Below are 18016 nucleotides of genomic sequence, written 5' to 3'. Positions count from 1 at the left end.
CCTGGCAGATGTATCGTTAACCTCCTCTCCTTCCCTCCTTCTCCCTTTTTCTCCTCCCTCTCCCCACTTCCCACTAAGGACAGGTGATTGGGAGGAAAAGAAGGACAGAGAGAAGAGAGTTGGAAAAATTAAAAATGTTTTATTAATGCTACTAATAAGAATAGAGAAAATAATACAAAATATACAAAACCAATCTTGAAAGTCTCAGCAACTGCAGAGCCGGCACCCGAAGTCCTGGATTGGACTCTGCAGCCAACCGGAGCTGGATTCAGTCTGTCACTAGACCTCAGTTCACAGGGACGACTAGCAAGGTCCTCTCCTAATGTCAGCCATAAGCGAAAGGGAAAAAAAGAGACCAGATCCTCATGATCTCCCACTTTTATATGAAGTATTCATGTGAATGGAATGTTATATTCTGTTGGTCAGTTTCTTGGCCTCCTGTTTCTCATTGTCCCTCTCGCGAGAGGTGCACCCATGCTTATCAATAACTTTGCATTCCATTGCTATGTTTACCAAAACATGTATCTGGTTCTCCAGGAAAATGCAGCTAATATGAAGGCTTTAGCTGACAGGAAAATTCACCAAAAAGAGAAACTTGTTTTTTAACAAAATCAGGACAACTCTGCAGTGTCAAGAAGGAAGGAGACCTTATGAAGGATGGTGACTTACAAACCAGTCCAAATCCTTCTTTGACTCCATACTAATGTGGGGCAGAGCTTTCAAACACAGAAAGAGGAAAGCAACCTGGACTTTGTAGCTGTATACTGGAATTTCAAACACTGACGTAAAGTGAGAATTCCCTGCCCCACTCTTCTACCACACCAGCTTTACACACCAGCTCACTATCGTCTACCACACCAGCCCTGGGGAGGGAGAGATGAGATGCTGGAGAGGCCATTAGCAGGCACACACCAGGAATAAGTAATTCCATAAGTCACACCTATTCTTAAGGCTCTGAATGTACTGCAGGGCAGTGCTGCTTTTTTGATACCCTTCTCTCTCCTGTATCCACTCACCTGCACCTCACACCTCCCCTCTCCCGCACCAGGTGATAAACATAAAGAGCTAAGAAAGGCCTTTTTGAAGCAGAGGGTGACTGTGACTCATGCCAGTCTTCCATGGTCTTGTTGATGTGTTCAGATCCAGATTTTCTGATTTAGTTTGTGTAGAGTTTATAGTAAAATGGACAGGAATTCCTCTTGGGGTGCTCCTGGCCACAGATATACCCGCAAAATTGTCTCTGAACAAATTTCTGAGATGCTGATGACTAACTGTCAGCACAAGGAAGAAGCTGCGACTAGCTTCTTAGTGTGCTGCAGAACAGCTTTTGGGAGGAATAGAGTGAATACCAAAGGTATAGATATGTTCAAAAAGTGTTTGTAGACACTCTTATAAAACAGATCTCTCAAGATTATTACATACAAAAGCATAGCTAGTGTTTCAAACTTGTATTGCCTAAGCTTCAACAAGAAGAGAGGGTGTATCAGGACAAGGACTTATCTGTATTTGCCCAAGTCTTATATTCTTTTCCTAAGTACCCACTGCCAGCTCTCGTCAGAGAGGAGATAATGGACTTAGAAGGACTTTCTGCTTGACCCAGTATGACTGTTCCTATGTAAAATAATACAACAACAACAAAAAAAATCACTCTGAAAAATAAGATTTAAATTTCTACCTGCTATAATCAAAGCAGCAAAGCCCTTTCTTTCCACCAAAGATATTGCTATGAGGTACACCAGCTGATCAAGCTGTCACTACCCTGAGTACGGGGCAGCTCTCATGAAGCACAATCTGAGGAGGAGCCACAGTTTGAAAGCAAAAGAACACACAAAGAAGAAGGTAGCAGTAAGCAAACCCAAAGCAAACACCAGAGGAAGCAAGATGTCCTAAGGAGCTATTGAAGAAGGAGCTGGAGAGACTACTCACTCACACAGTGACATCCAATGCCCTTGAACACTCTTCTGGGAATTACTAAAAAATTTCTGCCAGCATCAGTGTCAACCAAGCAGTTTTTCCTAGGAGAAAATATTTCTACAAGGTTTGTGGGCACTGCAGAAAAAATCATATGCTAAATTGTCAGTTCTAGAGAGGTGCTTTCAAATTCCCATTAGACTGAGTGTAATGCCATCAGTCTGAAGACAGATGCAAACTGTAGGGCAAACACAGGTTAATCATAAACAATCAACTCTTTCTCATCAGGACTAGTGGACAGAGCAAGAGTGTTTTGCTTAACCTCTTCTGTTTCTAAGGTCAAGTGTGGTATAATTAAAACTTCATTCATTAATTCAAACAGTAGCAAGACATACATGTGCCTGGTAGTTAAGGAGAAGACACAATTCACTAGTGTCAAAATCTGCAAAAGAAAAACCCGTGTTCAGGTCATATAAAACTGGAACTTAAAAATCCTGTAGTAGGCAAGTCCTAAGCAGCCACCTCAGTACCTGGTCAGCACCAAATGATCCAGGAAGATTGCTTCGAATTAGAATGATGAAACTACAGTGTAGCTGTGTGATGCAGACAGTTATTAGAGCTATCCATAAAAGTTTTCTTTAGACTTTTTGAATAACCAAGGTTAAAAATTAACTTCTAGTACCTTCAGATTTTTAAAGCTTTTGTGGAATAAAAGTTTACAATGGTATTAAGGGCTGGTTTCATTGAAACATGTTTTTATTTGCTCCAAAACCAAAGAATCATATAAACAGAGGTCCAACCAAATAACAAACATCATGAGCTAAAGGAAAGGGTATATACAATTGTGGTTTAACCCAAGGTAGCAATACAACCACGATAGCTGCTCACTTACCCTCTCCCCATCTCTCCCTCCCCCTCCACCCACCCCCAAATAGGGGAGAGAATTGAAACAGTAGGGAGAAACTTAGATTGAATTAAACACAGTTTAATAAAATAACAAAATACTAATACACTACTAGTAAATATATATATATATATACTTTATATATATATATAAAAAAAATTGAAATAGAACATAAAATAAAATATACTCAATGCAATTCCTCACAAACTCCGTCCACATCAAGCAGCCAGTCCCAGGAAGCAGGACCTGGTCCTGAAAAGCTGATCTCAGAGAGAGAAAAGAGGAAAAAGGCAGAAAAGGCCCAGTGGCTTCTGCAGAATGGCAGGATGGCAAAGGCTGGGGTGTTATCTCTTGTTCTCAAACTAAGTCCAAATAATAACCATGCTAGCTATGGAAAAGAAAGCTTTCTAACTGCATGAAGAAAATTAACCCATTTTCAGTCAAACCAGCACCATGATTCACTAACTAGCAGCCAGAATACTTGCACTAAGACAAAACATGCATCATGGAAGCAAATTGTGAACAGCATCTAAAGAGGAGCTCAAAGCACTGCTTATAAATACGTTGTCCATTTGGTACCCAGCCTCCTCAGATGATGGGCTAGAAGCGACCACTGAGATGTGTTTATTGCAGAGGCCCTGGTGCTGACTGCCAAGAAAAGGAAGAGAGAACGCACTGAATAAGTGTGCAACTGTTGGCAGGTGCTGAAGAGCCTGGGGCTCAGCCCAGGGATAGCAGATCAGTTACTTCCCAAGTATGTCTAAGCATGTCATGAAGGTATCATTCACTTCAAAACTCCTGGTCCAGATATATGACTCTGTCAGCTGCTCTTTTGCCTTCTCAGAAGAACTGAGCACATATAATACTTGCCCAGCTCTGCATCACATTACATGCAGCCTGGCACCTCTAACTCACAGCCTGGTCATAACATTTTGGAGGAAGCTAACAGTGTCATCCATGAGCACGTACTTTAGAAGATGCAAAATCCCACAGAAGTCGGGTGCTTGAAACAGACCTTCCCTTTCTTCCCCCCACAAGGCAGACACTAAAAGACGACTAAGCAGCAGCCTTTCCACCCAATTTAGGATACATCAGGGGCCCCCCGAGGACTCGTGCGGCTCCTCCCAGCCCGTGTCCGGCTCGGGGAGCCGGGAAGGTGGCACAAGCGCAAGGCAGACCCCCGCAAGCGACCCCTGCTGCTCCCTGCGCGGTCGGGCAAGGGGGACATCCCTCTCCATGGCACACCGCACCGGAGCTGGGGACACCACCCGGGAGCCACGGGCAGCGCGGGTGGAGCATCACCGCGCCGAGCATCGCCGCGCCGCATCCCGGCGCCCTCCCTCGGCGGCCGCCCCGCCCCGCCCCGGCGGCTCCCGCGACGCGCTCAAGTTACGAGGCGGCGGAGGGGCGCGGAGCCGCCCCGCCAGTAGCCATCCGAGCAGAGAAGCTTGCCCTGCCGGCTGGTGCCTCCTTTCCTTCCCCTCATCCTGTTTTCTTCTTTTTCATCCCGGGCGGGAGGATCGGTGGCTGCGGAGGGAAGCGCTTTGCTCTCCGCGGTCCGGAGCCGGCGGCTGCCGCGGTGCGGATGCGTGTGGATCAGTCCTCGTGAAGACAGCTGCCGGCGTTTCCAAAAAAATCCCCAAACCCAAGTAAACCACCCACTTGGATAATTAAAACGGTAAATCTGGCTAACTTTTATTATCTTGCTTACTGCGTGCTTATATACGTAGATATTTATGGCTTATCTGTCTTCGTCATCCTTTGGTTTTTGATAATTAGCTTCTCTTGCTTTGCCAGAGAACTTGAAATGTTGGGGTTTCAAACAGAGCAGGACTCTGCTTCTGCTTTATCCTAAAGTTGGACCGAGGAACAAAAACCTTCCTAGTTCATACCAGCCTTGCAAATATGTTTATTTGTTTTATTAACTTGAATGTAGATGAGATTTCATGTGGCAGGATCCCTTTGAGTTTGATTTTTCTTAGTTTAATTTCTGATTATACTGTCTAATACACATAGATGTGTATATGCTATACACATGCAAACCTGTACACTGTTTGATTTTGTATGCTGGCATTCACATCTGAAAATCCAAGTGGGCTTTGAGTCTCTTTAGTTTATGATGTTAACAAGTGAGCTTTCCTCTGTTTTCATCCTAATTCAACTTGTGGATCCTGCCAAGACAAGGTCACCCAAACCAAATGGTATTATTAAGTTTCCATTTAAGTGATGAAACATGCAATGTTTTTTACAGTTTGCAGAATTTTTATAGCTTCTTAATCCAGTAGGCTGAGAGGCTATTAATTTTATACAGGCACTGTATTAGTTGGATGCTTTATGAGACTGGGCAACCCCAGGCTTTCTGCACATTATGAAAACCAACTTTAGGAGATTATATGTCTTTGCTTTGTTAGATATAATGATTTCATAGATATTTATGCTCTCTACTATTAGCTGTTCTTCCTATTGGAGTATTAATGCAGCAGACATTTACCTGAAGAAAATAAATATGAGAGATCAGTTTAAAAAAAAAAAAAAAAGTATACATGGAGAAAATAATACCTTCTTTTCATAAAATAAGAAAAAATGAGAGTATCATTTGCATAGCTGGTAAAAATTACTGATCTGAACTTTGCTGCAAAATATGAGCTAATCTTCCAAGTTTAACTCAGGAAAAACTTAGCTTACTGTAGATTCTGTAGCTCTTCATTTATTTTGTTTCTTTCCTTTCTGAGAAGTCATTCGTGTATTGGTCTACCCACCTCCACATACATGTGCCTATACACCTGAAGTACACATACCAGCCTGAAAGTGGCCAATTACAGGACTTGTGATTCCAGTTTTTGAGCCACAGAGGACTACAAATGATGGTAAGGAAAGAAAAAATAAGAGATTTACAACACATAATCTTGAGCACATACTTTAGAGACCTGAGTTTGGAGACTGGTCTCAGTAGTAAAAGAGAGAGGACCCCACATACCTTTCAAAGCACTGAGCATATGCTTCTGTTCTTAACTGCTACTTGCTGTGATTACACTGCTGTTTGAATTCCTCTTCCAAAAGCTTACATTCATCCATCATTTATCTTGTTATTGTTGAAACTGGCATAGAATATGCATTAGTTGTTTATTTCTAGTCTACTAAATATCAAGACCTGTTGACCCAAGAGGCAAATATTTTGCTTAGGGGCTAAAAATAATCTTTGTTCATGAGCATACAAACTGCTGTGTGCTGACACGGCACACTAACTTTCTGCAGTGTTGCATTAAAGAGGAATATGGAAGTAGGGGCCATTTTTTCTGCTGCACATAGGACATGGGTGGTTAAGGGACAGGTCAGCAACACTGTTCAAAGCATTAGTAACTCGCAAAATGCTACTATCTGAACACTGCAAAAGGTACAGCAGTGACCTTTGCATCAGGTTGTAAGCACACTACTCTTGGTGCCTCTGCCCCTTGACAATTACCATTCACAGACATGATAGTATCTTCTTTATTTGGTGTGATTTCTGCCAAGTCCAGATTTCTGCCAAGTCCAGATTTCTGCCAAGCCTGTCATAAGCATCTGAAATTTCTTCATTTTGATTGTGGAGACTGAAATGCTCAGTGTCAAAGGAGGGGAAAAAGGTAATCAACTGCAGGCCACTGTGAAATTTTAATACAATAACTAAACTAGACTTTTAGATAAGTCAGAAATCCAGCTTTCTTAAGAAGAGCTTAATCAAGCCTCTGTTGTTTTTTTATTTTTCCCAGAAGTTTTGGACTCTACGGCTCCCACCATCCTTAGTAAAACCTGCAAATAAGAAAGTTTCCTTGCAGAATTCCTCCCTTCCTTCCCTACTGTGAGCTCCAAATTACCTGTTTTTTTACCCAGGCAGCAAATGACAGAGCTAACAGAATACATTCAGCCAGGAGGCACTCACGGCTTGTAGAATCTGACTTTTCAGTACTAAGATTCCTCTTTAGCTGGGGTGACATAAAAAAGGGCTCATGCTCCACATGACATCTCTCAGGTGTCCTTGTCATTTTGTGCCCATTCCACATCTGAAGATAACATATCACTATTTTAGTGTTTAAGAGGACACAAGTGATTAAAATGTAGATTTCTTTTATAACTTACTGGTGCCTGTCTGTTAGAAGTTATAGCTGAAGTTATTTGATCTAAAAGAGCAACATTTTTTGCCCCAATATTCTTTACATTATTAATTGGAAAAAGCCTTGTATTCTGCTAGATTAATTGGCTTGCCCCTAGTATTAGTCCTTCATCCAGAAATGGGGCAAAAAATATGCATAGCTTCAAAGTGAGAGAAATTTACTTTAAAACAGTTTTAGTACTTGAAATCAGTTTTTATACTTTTGTCTTTTAAATGACTAATCTCCAACTGTGGGTGTCCGTTTAACCTGAGAGATAACTTTAGAAACTGTTGGAGGCAATTTGTGCTATAGGATCTTAAGTGATTAACGTTAGGTACACAATATAATGCATTTTCAGTATTTAATGGTTGTATCTCTTGGCTTAGAATGTCTTTTGTCTTTTTTTCTTTTTTTTAATGTTGCATTCTTGCCTGCAGGGTTTCTCTGTAATTTATGGTCACAAACAAAGGTTACGGACTCGCTAATTCAAGCTTCAACTGTTATGGCATTTTTATACAAATGCTCATTTACTTTGTCATAGCATTTAGCAAGAAGGATCAGTCAGTGTGATCTATTATTCTGCAACTATTGTGTGAAGAAGTGATTCTATCCAAAATGTGTCCCCTGGTTATATTTTTTTGCAAACTAATTATGCATATCAGACATAATGTTGCCCTCTACTACTACATCGTTTCCAATTGTAATAAAGTTGGACAATTTTCTTTGCAAGAACAAAAACAAAGTATTTTTCCAGATGACATTTGATGTCCATGTTGGGAAAGTTACACAAGGAAGTTGCTCCTGACAGACAAGCAAGTCCTTCATTATACACATTTCACATTTTAATTAAAACCAGGGCACATTTTGAAAAATGTTGGGAATATCTACCATATATAGTAAATTTCAAGCATTGTTTCATGATGGTTCATCTTTCAAATTAGTGTTGGAGTAAGAGAAGGGAATTGACAGTCATTTGCTTCACATTCTCTTCGTGTCCTCAGTTCTCCTGCAGTTTCTGGAGGAAGAAAACACACATGGCAGTACAGTAAACTATCAGACCTAGACTTCCAACAAACTGGCTAAACATTTATGAGTTGTCCTTGCCTATAGTAGGAGTGTATCACATTGTAATTTGGGAGGCTTTCTTGAAAATGGAAGAGTTATGAAACTGGGTTTGAGTCTTAGAGCTGTGCTTCTCTGTGTAAGCATTTGCACTTTTTCTGCAGGAGACAGGCAGAGAGCCTGAGACTAAAGGCTGGATGGCTAGTTTTTAAGGAGCAAACATGGCTTGTTCTATCATGAAGCATCAGCAATTCAGCACCACAAAAAGCCTGATCTAAGGACTCCCACGTTACTGACTTCATAAAAAAATGAGGGGATTTCTAAAAAGCACTAGTTGTGATATTGTCTTTAGAGAAACTACATCAGGATACAAGCAAGTAGGCTTGTTGAATACATTTGAGCACTATTTCTTACTGTCAAAATGCAAGCTGAATTTTGAAATTTTGGTTTGAGGGGCAAGAGCCTTCAGTTGAAGATGGGGCTTATCAAAGCAAAAAAAAAAAAAAAAGGTAACCTAAATTCAATTTTTAGATTATTATTCCCTAAACATGGTCTTCCACCCCCTTAGGCCTAATTCACTGCATTTTATAAGAAATCATTACTCCACTGTGTTCAGTGTTACTGTTTCAGGGCTTTGACTGAACTGCATTTTTGTTGATGATAGAAAATACAGCAGTTTGATGGCAAATACATCCAAAAAGAAATTGACAAGTCAGCTGGCCCACTAGCAAACAGAGCAGTTGTGCCTTAGGTGCTGAACAGTAAAAAGTCATTCTCTGCCACAGGGACTATTGAATTGCATAGTAGCTTATTCTCTTAAGACAGTCACTATGAGCTGCGAAGAGTGCATAAGGTGAGCTACCCACCTTCTTGTGTATATAAATACATGTGTGTTTACTAGTGTATGTACACAAACACACATACCAATATCATGGAGGCCAAATATAGAATCCACATGAATGAACAAAATGTTGCAATGAATTATGAGAGAACATGGGGAATGTGACCTCCTGGAGCAAGAGTAAAGGAGGCTAGAAAGGAAAAAGAAGAGTCACAGAAAGGTCAGATCCATTATGTAAATTTTGGACACAGTAGTCAAAAGGACTGAACTGGCTTATCTAACCCAGAAAAGGTACTGCCTGAGCAGTAATGAGAAGTGATTAGAATTTGATGTATGTTTTACGATAACACAAAATCAGGAATTCCTCTAAAGGGTACTTTGTACCTATTGAAGTGTGGTTCCATTTGGCAACTTCTCCTGACTTAAGGAGAACTTCTGAACTCACCGCTCTAAGTCACAATACAATTTTAGAAGCCTTTGACCTTCAAAAATAGTAGTTTAACTGTGTAGTCACATCTGCAATAACAATTATGGGCAGACAACAGTCAGACTGCTCTTCCCCCTTTTTCACAGTAGTGGGAATAAAAAATTATTTTAACCAAGTTTCATTCCTTTCCCCTGTAGCTGTAACTTTCTTCCTGGAGCTGTCCATAGTTGGCTCCTACAGAAGCTGAATGAGGACAGCAGAACTTGGGTCTTTTCATGTCCAGGAGTGCCAAATGTTCTCTGCTTATTGCTTCCTACCTCTGACAGAGGACATGACGATCAGTGAATCACTGTTAAGGTCAGCAGCATAGCATGACTTCAGCATCACATTGCATCTTCTCTCCTCCCTCTTTTTTCCAGCCTCACCATTTTTCTTACCTCACAGCAGCTAGATTTCAGGCAGACCACGCTTTCCTTGTCCTCAGCTGTCTGACTTTTCTGGTCTTTTGACTTCCTGGATTGCTACTGATTGCACTCACGTGACAGCACTGACACTGCCCTGACTGAAAAACTTTCCATCTAGGCAGCAATAGTCATCATGGATGTTGTTTTTCCCTGATTCCAGAAGCCAGAGTACATAACAGTATTGCAGGGCTGCTGCAATATATGAAAAACAAGCATTTTCCAGTTTTAAATAGAGATTATTTCTTTGTATCATAACCATATTCATTAGACTCTAGATGCATAGATTTGGGCCATAATTGGATCTTTTGCTGAAGAAGAGTGATCATTCTCTGGAAAAAAAAAAATTAACATATTCCTATCCTTTTACCTAGCATAAACTCTGTTGATTTGAAAGCATTACATCTATTCAGTTTATTTGTACTAAGCCAAATATTATCTATGAAGTTTGATGTGGAAAAATAGTAGCTATCAGTACTCATTCTCTTACTTTAGCTTTGTGCTAGATTATAAAAGATCAGTATGGCTTGGACAAATCACAGTAGTAGGCGGTGATGGAGCCCACGGAGTACAAGTTTCCCAACTGACTGTGATGACTGTGGTTCACTGACTCACTGACGAGAAGGGGGTGCTCTGAAACCAAAAGGCAGACAACCAAAACAGAGAGGTCTATTATCAAAAGATTATCTTTATGAGATATTTCAGGCTATGGTTTATTGGTATCTCAACCACTAGTAGATGTAAGCAAATTTGGATCATATCTAGTATTGTTTACAGATGCATCCCAGTCAGTTACTGTAGTATTTCCCTCTAGCTGGAGTTATAATAAATCCTAGTAACTTCAGGACAAACTTCTACCATTGCCACAGACACAAAGCAAAAAAGGCAGTTTGCATGAAAACATTAGCAGTGTGTACCACTGGCTGGAAAACTTCACATAGAAAATAAATCTTAATAACTCATTATTAAAACTACTGTCAAGCTGTAAGGTTTGCACCACTTCTGGTTCTCCAGGAGACTCTCCCGGGTATCATGTAATGTTTTAATTAATAGTCTCGCAATAATTAGTATTCAATTATTAATTAACAGTTTAGCTGAGGGAATAACTTGTATGCTTGGTAAGCGTGCAGGTGATACAAGGTTGAGGAGGAATGTAAACAGGTTGAACAACTGAGTTAGAATTTAAAGGGTTTTTTAAGAAACATAGATCAAAAGAACAGGTATCAAGGATACTCTTGGGCAGGAACAATGAAGAATGCAAATATAACAGCGGAAATGACTGACCGTGAGGAAATGCACATCCAATATATGCCAGCAATATCACAGAGTTGATTCATGTTCAGATGATGTAACCCGCAGATCCTTTTTGAAGAACTGCTACATGGCCATCCACATCCTGGATCTGGGCACGTGGGGAACAGAGAGAGCAGGGCTGCTCTGCAAGGGGGGACATACTGGGAGCTGAGGTGACCCCCAGCACAGGCACTACCTCACTGCGAGGGCACAGCCAAGTGCTGCTCATGGGACCCATCAACAGCCAAGGCACAGCGAAGAGATGAACCAGGGCTAGGTGATACTCAAGGGAACAGCCAGGAGCAAAAAATGACATTGACATTATCTAATGACATAGAAAAAAAATCCAAATGTACTGGAAAAAAACAAGAAAATAATATAATTATTTGCTCAAGTAAACAGGGAAATCCACCTTTAGAGACCTAATAGCATTTTGATTCCAGTAAAAGATGCATTTAAGCTGTTGATTTCTTTCCTAGTGAAGGACTTCCATCCTGTACTCTCTAATGCTTGTATCTACATAAACAATCTTCTATACTGGACTTGCCCAACATAATGGCATCATTACCACCTCTTCTGCACAAAGGATTTTTACATTAGGGTTATAAATTAAGCTCATTTTCACTCTGCCTTTTACTGAAGGCTTTTAATTGTTTTTCTTCCAGCCAACCCTCTATCTTCTCAAGGATTGCACTACAGGTCTTATTATGAAATTACCTGAAAACTGACAGTTGTCAATGTCAAAAAGGGCCCATGTCATTTTAGAGATGAAATGTGTGTTTCTTTTCATCTAGACCAAAAGTCCAGGGTGGCTGTGGGTTTGGGTTTTGTTTGTTGGTTTTTTTTTTAGTATTTTAAGATGTTTATATCTAGAAAATAGTTGCTTATTCTATTAATAATGAGGATCTGTGGATATGTCTACACTGTTACTTCCCTGATTTGCTGTTAAGTCCCTATGTCTTGATCATCCAAACTGTATTAATTAGTTTGTTTGGACCCTGTTATGGAGCAAACCAAATAGTTTTCTCCAAGACAAAAGCCAGCTGTGGATTTGGAGATGATTTGCTAAGGAGACCATTTCACATTCCATTCAGCACAATAGCTAAGACCATACTCAGATCGGGATCTTCCTACACAGTATTTCCCAGCACACTCCTAGAAGACCTTCTGCCCTTAAAGGCTCACAAGCCCTCATGATATGTCCAAGGACGTGCAATCTGTCTCCCTTGGTATTATGCTATCCAACTACCATTGCACTGGGTCAGCCCTCACATTAGTTTAGGTATTTTGAACCATAAAACCCCTTGCGGGGGGGGGGGGGGGGGGGTGGAAAAAGAATAATAATGTCTTTGAGCCATGGGGACCTGTGTTAGGTGCCATGCAGTGTGCCCACAGCCGTTTATGCTGCTCTAAACTGAGTTAACAGGAATATTATGGGCAGAGAACTCTCAGCAACAGACACATCATTTTTGTTTCTCTTAGGTATGATTGGTTCAGGCTTAAGATTTTTGTTTACATTTCAGATTTTGATAATGGTCTAGTGACATCAAGTTTTCTCCTTGGACAAAGCAGACGAGGGTGTCTTCAGTCCAGGGCAAGCCAGTTACCACCAGATAGATGACCAAAAAAAGAAAAAGCAAGATGAGCAGGCTAGGATGCCTCCATTATTTTTGGCACAAAAGTCAGTGATGCTTTGGACTATTTGTAAAGACAAATTTGACCTAGAAAAGACCTATATTTGGGTACAGCTACAAAGGAAACACAAGAGGGCTTAAGTGTGAAGCCTGCTCATGACTGTTTACACTGGCAGCACATACCTGTAAGTGGTAGGCTATTCAGGTCCCCAAGCACAGCAAAGAATGGGAGCTTTCAGTGTTGACAGTTCTCTAGAAAAATGCTTGCTATTTGGTGAAGCAGTAGCACAATCTCTAATGAAGAAAAGTCTGAGCTATGTATATATCGTGACAAAATTTGATATTCATACTGGAATTCTCAATCCACTGTAGCAATCTAAAAGCCAAGTGTGTCATTTGTGCATAGTTATGTGATCTTTAATCAGCTGCAACTGCTCTGGGTGTATATCTTGTTTTTAAGATGACCTATTAAGCTGTCATCTGTAGCTGCTTGACCCGTAATGGATAACACCATTAGGAGAAACAAGCACTAAAACTGAAAATAGTTTTACTTACTTTTGTTAACATTCATCTGACAGTCCAAAAGGCTGCAGCTGGGACTATGCAACCACACAAGGAGTGCAAGTTCACCATAGTGGTACACTTTAATTGCCTCTTCCTAGTGCATTTACGGTTCTTCTCTCAATTCTCAGGTAGAAAGCCAAGTTTGCTGCTGATAAGCTCCATCCTTGATCTTGTACCAAATCTATTTATTTGCTCTCCTGGCAGTTTGTTAGGCTAATGGCACTCATTTCTTGTTATCTGCAGGTACATGTAAGAAATAAGCATACCACATTTAGTCATTTCAGTAATTTCAAACCAGTAAATCTATCTAACAGAAGAAAGAAAAGGGGTGTGTAGCTGGATTGGAACCTCATCTGTTTTAAATATTAAGCTAAATTCAAAAAAGGTGCCAAAAAAGTGTGAAAAATATGAATGAGGAAAAACATATGTTAGATTTACAGTGAGATTCTTTGGGGTTTTTAGACATTATCCTTCATAAGCAGCCACTGTCTCAATGGTGCACATCACTGGTTACATGAATGATTTCTGTCTAAAGCCTGACGTTTAATTTCAGAAAAGCAGTCACTAATTTCTAACTTCAGAAGTCTCTAAAGCATGTCAATCATTAATGACAACCAGCAAAAATTCTGAATCTAACAACTTAGTATTTAGAAAGAAAAGAGGATAAATGTAACTTGCTCCTTTTCAGAGCTATATAATACAGCATTCTGCCATGAACTGTACTTCTGCATATTTAAACACAGTTTCCTCCTTCAGTACTGGTGGGAAAAGAGGAGAAGGCATAAGGAAAAGGGTAGATTGTGAAACCAAAGAGGAGGGCAGGAAAGGAGGAGCTGTCACTCATGAAGGAAGCCCTCAAACTGCAGTGACTAGGTAAAATAATTTTCATAGAATCATATAATAGACATATGATAGAATTTTGTTTAGGTGCAAAATGTGAAATGCACATTGACGCTTGAAAACTGGAAAATAAAAAAGTTAACTGAGGGTCATTAAGCCAAAAGAGTAGAACTACACTGCTTTGAAAACACATTCTGCCTTCAGCGTGAAAATGTTTCTTATCTTGTGTTCTGAAGAACTAATGCTGAAGAACTGTAACTCATGTAGCTGGGGAAATAACATTTGTGGTAAACCACATATCCACCAAAACGGTATAATTTAAAGCAGTAAAATTATTTGGGAATACACCCAAACAGTTTTGCCAAAACGAACTTTGATGAAACATTTTTGAGCACGGAGACCTTCATTTTTTAACATTTTTGAGACAGCAGCAAAGGAACATCATTGTGACAGGACAGCTGTGTTCCAGTTTCCCTAACATTTCAGTAATTAGAAAGTACATTCCAGACACAACTTCTTACTCTTCAGGGGTTTCCCATCTTGCAGCAGTTTTAACCTCATGAAGGAACATGCTCTCTGGCTCTGCTGCTCCTCCTCCTGAATATTACAGGCTGTTCCCAGGCTTGGAGCCACACAACAGCAGCAAGAATGGCTTTCTAAGGAGTTTGTTAGGGCACTCTAAGGGGTATAGATGACCTAGTTCAAAGTACCTTTTTCCTCCATTTAAAAGGAGGGACTGAAATGGGATTTGGCTAATAAGTGTGTGGGGAGAGTATGAAGAAACCAGCCAGCACTGTCTTGCTAAGTGTGCCCACACCATGAGCTCCTTTACCTTTCCCCAGCACAGGCAGAACTGACTTCTGCTGGGGAAGAAAAAAAAAAAAAAAAAGAAAATCAAGGCATTTGGTTTGCATTCAAACAAACAGAGGAATGTATTTTTGTCATACTCCTTTTTTCAATACCTGTTTGCAGAAAATCCTATTAAATTATTCTTTCTCAAGACCTATTTGTGAAGGCTACCTGATGCAACACAGGACAAACAGGGGAAAGCAGTACACTAGCAGCACTGTGCCTGTCTTGCATTCATGTAAATCACTTGCAAGAATGGGCTGTGTCTACTGTATTTGGACATATCCTGAGGCAAGGATGAAGAAAGAGGTAGATGAGTCCTAATCACCTTTAGCAAATTTTATCAATTCAGTGACAGAGGCAGACCCCTGCCACGGACAAAGCCAGGGATGATATGCTAGGTCAGGGAGTTCTCCTCTCATCTTGCCAAGTAATACAGCAACATTGCGGACCGACTTCATAGATGTGTGGTGAAGCTAAACTGGTGATCATCTGCACAGTTACCAGGACTGTCGCAACATGAACATCAGCTTGTAACAGTCAAACGGAACTCCATATAGTGCTTTAGAAATAGCTCATTTCTGTCTCTATCAAAAAACTCACAAGAGAAAGCTTTGTACAAAACATTGGAAAAAAACAGAGTTGGCCAGAATGTATCTGGTTAAAAAAAAAAGGGGGGGGTGAATTAAAATCGATTTAAAATGCAGAAAGATGAGGAAGCAACTTATATTTTTCTGATGTGGATGCATCTGCCTATTGAAATCCAACTTCCAGTTTGTATCAGAGGTATATAACCAAGAAAAAATGAGATAGGAGAGTACATGTATCACTACTCTCATAAACCTCTGAGGCACCTTAGTGGAAGTGTGACAGGAATCTAGGTAGGCTTTATGCTGTTGCATTGAAGTTGAAGACAGAATGACAGAGATGTGTTGAAAATACATGTAGGATGAAGCACCATTTACATAAGAAGGAACACTGTAAATACCAGGAGCTGGTTTAGTTCATCAGAATTTACTTAACTTAGAAATGCAATTCTGACTTTTTTTTTTTTACTGCCAATTCTTTTCACAAAAGCAATACTTATTCTAGGTGTGACCAACTCTTTTAAACTTTCATTAACAGTTATTGAGAACATCTTCTGCAATGTCATAATTTTGTGATGCCTTTTCTACATAGCTAAGTTGTAATACACCTGTGACTGATTTTTACTTTTTTTTTGAGACAATATTGTGTAGACTTCTTTGGCAGTAACCTGACATAAATCTTTGTCTCTTGAGCCCAAACTTGTTTACCTTCTGAAAACTCATTCATTTAATCTAGAGAAGAACAGATCATTTGAAGAATGATAAAATTACATAGCCTGAAAATTAAACTATTTATATAAAAAAGGTTTGGTCTTGTACAGCTGTACGTATGAGTCACTGACCTAAGAGCTCAAAGCATTGCAGGGTTATTAAGAATATAAACCCAAATATTTTTAATAAATTGGTGAAGTAATTAAAAAAGACAGGAAATAAAATATTATTCATCCTGAGTGAAACAGAAAGCTTCTTTCTGTGGTAATGAGAACAGATCATACCCTTCATGTTCCCCGTTACAAATCTTTTGGACCGATACCTGTCCAGCAAATCCTATCGCTAGATGTATCTCTCTTGAAAGAATTGTAGGAATCAATGAAAGTAAGGACCAAGAAGTATTGTTCTTGCTTTTGGAAAGAAAGACTTTTGCACCCTGTCTCCTGTCTTCAAACTCTCCTCTTCCTGCCTGCAACAGCTGCCAAGTCTGAAACAGCTGAGCTGCAATAAAGAAATATCCTGGGGGGTGGAGAGACCCTGTGGGGAGAACTGTTTTTCTCAGACCACAGCTATTTCCCAACTGGGGAAGAGAAGGCAGTTTTAACTGAGAGTGGAGAGGGGGAAAGAAGGGGAGAAAAATACCTTTCTTGCTTTCTTTGCATCTTCACATCCTTCTAAAACCTATTGTAAAAGCGAGAATCATTTTTTCTTCCATCTCTGTAGTGGAGGGAACTATGAGAACCTGTTCTCACCTCTCTCGTTCAGTGCCTTTGAGAGTGAGCCATGTCACACTTAGCTTTCAGGCAAGAGACTCATCTACAGCATCTACAGGGGAGCAGCTCATATATTGCAATAAACTGGCTTAGAGTCAATTCAATTTAGATCAAAGTGATAATAATGTGCTAAAGGAAGGAACTAAAGAACTAATTCAGAAGACGTTTCTGCCTTTTGCAAGGTTATCCAGCTAGCTACTCTTGTGCTTTTTGTTTGTTTGCAATCTAGATTCCCAGTTACATCTAAGTACTCAGCTCCCAGACCCAAATTTTTTGTGTGCAAGTGCTTTTCTGGTTTTTTACCCTGTTTTATATATGGGATTGGAGGAACCAATGGGAGGTAGAAGTGTCCCTATCAGAACTAGGGAAACATGTGAACAGATAAATTGAAAAGATAAAAATATTCCTGGTGCAGTCTCTGCTTTTCAGATTCTACACTGTGATAACAAAGAGGCTGTACACTGCCTGTGGCAGGGGGCTGTGTGTAACTACAAAAGCAAAACCTTGTTCAAACAAGCTGTCCTACTCTTAACTTACCACCTCTTAGGCACACACACAAGCCACCACCACCACCACTTTGTGCTCTGTGCTGACTACAGCACCGCTTGTGAGGGAGTTTTGAAGGCAGGAGGCTTGCCTTGGAAAACTAGGTTTGGACCATGCCGTGTGTGGAACTGCCTCTCCTCCTTGCACTGTGCTAAGGAAACCAAGTGAACAGAAGTTTGAAAGTTGCTGCTTCCCACTGTGAGAGGAGAGCAGGAGCTGCATGTGGGCTGTGAGGGATCTGCTGGTTCTGGTGTTTCCTCACCTGCCTGATTTCTCTAAATGTTGTGCAGTCTTCTTGCCTTGAGGAACATGCTCCGTGCCAGTATTTGCAAGTGGGCTGCAGGGCAGTTTTTCCTTAGTAAGAAGGCAGGATCTGGGTTGGGCTCTGGGATAGTGACTGCTTCCCTGGAGCAGGGAAACAAAAGTAGTTTCTGAGCTGGGGGAAACATTAACAGGTTGCAAGAGTTCAACAGGTCCGAAACA

The 18016-nt window shown here is 40.4% G+C and overlaps 1 protein-coding gene across 11 annotated transcripts in view; it reads left to right on the top strand.

The window, feature by feature from the left end:
- The first annotated feature begins 4184 nt into the window (after positions 1-4184).
- Positions 4185-18016, top strand: part of HTR1F (5-hydroxytryptamine receptor 1F) — a 117618-nt gene continuing 103786 nt past the window's right edge. For 8 of the 11 annotated variants that reach the window (XR_014185710.1, XR_014185711.1, XR_014185712.1 and 5 more), the window contains exon 1: positions 4185-4493. The gene's annotated coding sequence lies outside the window, so the exon portion shown is untranslated. Of the gene's footprint in view, positions 4494-5550; positions 5683-18016 lie in introns of all 11 variants that reach the window. The other 3 variants (XR_014185713.1, XM_082069202.1, XM_082069196.1) reach the window with 1 other exon arrangement.

The sequence above is a fragment of the Streptopelia decaocto genome (assembly GCF_964273445.1).
Source record: "Streptopelia decaocto genome assembly, chromosome: 1".
Taxonomy (NCBI): Eukaryota; Metazoa; Chordata; class Aves; order Columbiformes; family Columbidae; genus Streptopelia; species Streptopelia decaocto.
Note: the sequence above shows the minus strand (reverse complement) of the source record. Positions and strands in the feature narration are given on the sequence as shown.